This window comes from Cotesia glomerata, linkage group LG2 (assembly GCF_020080835.1).
Source record: "Cotesia glomerata isolate CgM1 linkage group LG2, MPM_Cglom_v2.3, whole genome shotgun sequence".
NCBI lineage: Eukaryota > Metazoa > Arthropoda > Insecta > Hymenoptera > Braconidae > Cotesia > Cotesia glomerata.
In genome coordinates, this window is record NC_058159.1 from 18,305,531 (window position 1) to 18,310,695 (window position 5,165).

The window sequence follows — 5,165 nt, forward strand, 5'->3', positions numbered from 1 at the left end:
AGGGGGAGGAATTAGCTGCCGCTCTTCCTTCTTGTGGCTAAGGTGTTGTTTCTACCTTCCTTCTAAATTCTGACTTTGGATCTTTTTCTCTCAATGGAACGTAGTTCGGTAAGAACTTCTGTGGCGAAAGTGCTTGTGGCGTTACAGGCAGCTTCACTCGACAACATTGCTTCTACTAACGTCTCTAGTTGGACTTTCTTGTTCAAACAATTCTCTAACTCATCTCGCTGAGGGTCAAAACGTGGGCACACAAAGAAAACGTGCTCTGCATCTTTAGCAACTCCTGGGCAGGACGGGCACTCCGGAGAGTTGCCGTGCTTGAAGCGGTGTAGATACTCTCGGAAGCACCCATGTCCTGAAAACAACTGCGTCAGGTAATAGTTGACTTGACCGTGGCTCCGGTTCATCCAAACAGCGATCTTTGGTATAAGACGATAAGTCCATTTACTTTTTCCTGCGGCATCCCACTGCAATTGCCATCGTACGATGCTGCGATATCGTTCTTCTGTTCTGAGTTCTTCGTGGCTAAGTGTGGTTAACCTTTTCCGTTGGTATAGGTTTCGTCTTTCTTCAGCTAGGACTCCGAGGGGCAGAGTTCCAGAAATGACGCACACTGCTTCCTCAGATATTGTTCGGAAGGCGCAAGCTACTCTTAAGGCACTCAGACGGTATACTGGTCTAGCCTTTCTCCATGCTTCTTGTAATTCTAATGCGTCAGCCCAAATGGATATTCCGTACGTGAGCACTGATGTGACCACAGATGATAATAATAGTCTTCTACTCTGCTTTGGACCTCCGACGTTCGGCATTAGTCGTGATAGACTAGCTACCACTGCTGATGCTTTAGTACTCACATGTTCGACTTGTTGTTTAAAGTTCAGTCGGGCATCGAGCATCACTCCGTGTGTGTGTACGTGTGCGTGCGTGTGTGTGTGTATGTGTGTGTGTGTGTGTGTGTGTGTGTGTATGTGTGTGTGTGTGTAGAGATGTATGTAAACCTCTCATGATTTTGAATGGCTTGACCGATTTGATCGCGGTTGGTGCCATTCGAAAGGGCTTGACTGAATTTAGATTTTGAGTATAATTTGGATCGATTCGGATCAGTAGATTTTGAGAAATCTTAAAAAAAATCTAAGAAAAAAAATTTTTTTAAATGTGGTTTTTTTTAGATAACTTTTATACGGCTCTACCGATCGATTCCAAAAACCAATCAGCTCTAGATAATAAAAAACCACGTCGATCGCCACCAAGCTGGTCCAAATCGGTTAATTCGTTCGAGAGATATCGTGAACGAAAGAAAACCGAAAAAAGTGTTTTTTCGAAATTACTCCGAAATTTTTAGTTCGATCAATTAAAACCCGAAAATTCTTAATGAGGCTGATAAAACTGCATCGAATGCCGCTTACCGCGTGAAAATCGGTTGATCCATTTAAAAGTTATTGCGATTTGAAAATTCCAAAAGTAGTGTTCGACGAAACTTCTATCAGACTTTTGAGCTTGAAATTAGCGGGAAGTTGCAGGGATGTCCTTCAGGGTCAACCGTTTTTCTAATTTTTATATTATATTTATGATAAACTCATTTGATACGTTATGTACTTCATAGAATTGTCACATAAGATAGCAGCACAGCAAGCGGGAACTTCAAGGCGCACGGATATCAAAAAGTTAAGCAGTATTGAGCGTGGTTAGTAGTGGATGGGTGACTACTGGTGTTACGGCCGTACAATTATATGTAATCATTTTTTTTTTTTTTTATTTTAATTCATTATAGAGAATTACGTATGACTCTATCAAGTACTATATCCATAAAATTAAACAAAATAATTAATTAAAAGTAACAATGGGCTTCCAGACCTGACCATGTCTGATCAGGCCTGATCGGGTCAATTCATGCCTGATCAGACGTAGTCATTTTTCATGTCTGATCAGGCCTGAAGACTCATGCCTGTTCATGTCTGACCAGGTCTGATAATTTTTTCCCGGGTTGTTACAAAGGGGGCATCCATTAATTACGTGAGGTGTTCTAGGGGGGGAGGGGATCGAGCTAAATCTTTCCAAATCTCACTTAGGGGGGAGGGGGGTCTTGGCAAATATCACGTAATTTTTTTTCTCGCAGAAAACGGTGTAAAATTACGTGAAAAATTATTTCTAGGATAAAATATGGCCAAATCCGAAAAAATAGTATTTGTCGTAGTCGTCCGAACTTCGCAGAGCAGCGACTTCGCAATAGCGCTCGATTGTGTAGCTGTATCGACACGTGTGACTCGACAAACGTCGTGGCGTAAAGAGCCAAATGACAGCGATGCGCAGACAGGTTCTAACCTGTTTTGTTAATGCTCGTAAATATTTTATTTAACATCTATTCAAGCAACGTTTTTAATAATTGAAAATGAGTTTTCAAGAATATTTTAATGCTTACGTCAAAAGACACGTCTACAAGACGAAAAAGTGCTGTCAAGAAGAGGTGGTAAAATTATGGAACACAGCAAAATAAAAGTTTCCGAAGAAAGAAAAATTGGTTCAGCACGTTCAACATTAGATTGATAAGCTTCTAAGAGAAGCAGCGGAAAGAAAGGCTCGAAATACTTTAGTGTTTCTTTCTAAGGTAAGCTAAATACTTCTATTTATGTTTTAAATTTAATTTTATGGGCATAAATTTTAAGATCATGATGCTGATAGGAAAATACTTAAGAAAATTGTACAGGTGTCATTTTTTTATAAATTTTATTGTTAAAAATCAATCGGCATAAAAAAAGAAACGTAGGAGCAAGAAGAAAAATTTTTGATTGAGATATGCTAAAAATATAGCTAAAACGTATCAGTGCGGACATTTCGTTTTAACTTAATTCAATGTTTTTTAATTTTATGTTGTTTTTAAAATGGTGCTTTAACTTAATGTAAATGATAAATATATTATGTGTTCTAAATAAAAAAAAAATGCATGATTTTATTCCAAAAGTCTAACTTCAGTCTAACGTCAGTCTTGAGTCTTTATAGTGATATTTTAATTTCAGGGAAACACTAAGACATCTGACAGTGATTCAACTCAAGTTGATACGAGCGCTCTAAGTGTTTCAAACCTAGAATGCACGAGTCGAACTGAGATTAGCGTTCATAATGTTCAACACGAGGAATCTGCTATTCAGAATGAGATTACTCATACAAATCTGCAGCTAAGGGATCAAGATTGCAACAATGAACTAAAACCGGCAGGTTAGTATTTCATCTTTTAACTTCCCGCTAAGAAAATGGAAGGTTTTCAAAAATCGGGAAGTTATTGTTTTCACCCCGTTTTGCAAAAACCGAGTTTTCATCAGATCTCGACGTTTGAAGGTCACAGGAAGCTTCCCTGACTATCCCCGCGAGGTTGTCACGGCTTCTGTATGTATGTGTGTGTGTGTGTGTGTGTGTGTGTGTGTGTGTGTGTGTGTGTGTGTGTGTGTGTGTGTGTGTGTGTGTGTGTGTGTGTGTGTGTGTGTGTGTGTGTGTGTGTGTGTGTGTGTGTGTGTGTGTGTGTGTGTGTGTGTGTGTGTGTGAAAGTATGTGAACCGCTTATAACTTTTGAACGGCTTGACCGATTTCATCGCGGTTGGTGCCATTCGAAAGGGCTTAACAAAACTTAGATTTTGAAAACCATTTGGACCGATTCAGATCAATAGATTTTGAGAAATCTTCAAAAAACTGAAAAAAAAAATTTTTTTCAAATGTGGTTTTTTTGGAAGAACTTTTAAACGGCTCAATAGTTCAATTCCAAAAACTAATCAGCTCTTGACCTCAAAAAACCACGTTGATCGCCACCAGTCCGGTCAAAATCGGTTTATTCATTCAAAAGTTATTGCGGTTTAAAAATTCAAAAAATAGTGTCACCAAACCCCTATCAGACTTTTGAGCTCGAAGAGCTCAAAAGCATAGGAAAACAATCTCTTTAAGCTTGGAGAGCTCAAAATAACCCATAAATTGTATTTTTGAGCTCGAAGAGCTCAAAAACGCCATTGGTGCAATTTTAAGCGCCTAAGCGGGAAGTTGCAGGGATGGCCTTCAGGGTCAACCGTTTTCCTAATTTTTTTTTAAGTATGACGTTTTCTTCATTTTTTCCTTTTCTCTACACAGGTACTACAAAAAGAAAAACTCAGCCTCTTGTGATCAGCGATGATGAGGATGAAGTTACGTCAACTTCCACACCATTCGCTGTACGTCCTACTCCAGCACAAGATGCTATCAAAAAAGAAATTGATAAATGACGATTGGAGCTAGACTTAACGGAAAGACGCAAAGGATCTCTTATTGCTGACGGTACTGCACACGAGAAAGTACGTAAGTTGCGTCAAGAAATTGATGATTTTGAGAAACATCTCAAACATATAGAGAAACAAAGATTGTATTTGATGAAACAAAGACAAAATAAAAAACAGAAAATAATTGAATTTTGTTTTAAAAATCTTGAAGCGGCAACCTCGAGCTAGCTCTAGACGTCCACGCTGTGAGAAAGAGCAGCCTGAATTGCTAAAAGCAATTAGTGATTTAGCTATGTTTAGTGCTTCAGCTGAGGAACAGCGTCGCTGTGAAATCATTCGCACTGTCTATAGTATTTCAGTGCTAACTAAAAAACTAACTAACCTGGGATTCAACATTTCACGAAGCTCCACTTATATTTGACTGTTGCCTGGGCGGGCAGATACGCGGAAAGCTAAGCGCCACGTAATAACTGTTACGGTGAAGTTCAGTCGTTCTGAAGCAGACCATCATAAAGCACACCAAGACCAATGCTTTTTTGTGGCTTCCATAAGGTCACTACAAACTGTAGCCTCCATACTTGGTCGTGATTCTGTAACTTTTTATCTCAAGATGACAAAGCTCGGGTTCCCATAGGGTTGACAGCATCAAAAAACAAGCGCTTTTGCTAATGCATGTTGAGTATAAAGTATCGTTACCAGATCACGACTTTATAATTGCTGCAAGGCATAAATTGATTCCGAGTGTCTATGCTTTGTGTGAAGTGAAACCCAATGAAATGGGGCAGCCAGAAGCTGTCTCATACAGTGGACCAACATATATAGCGATCCAAAGTGTTAAAGCACTCGTCTTCGATTACAACTAGTCACGCTCAAGACTTAGACACTCTCTTAACTCTTGAGGCTTTTCTTAAATTCATGAAGAATGGAGAC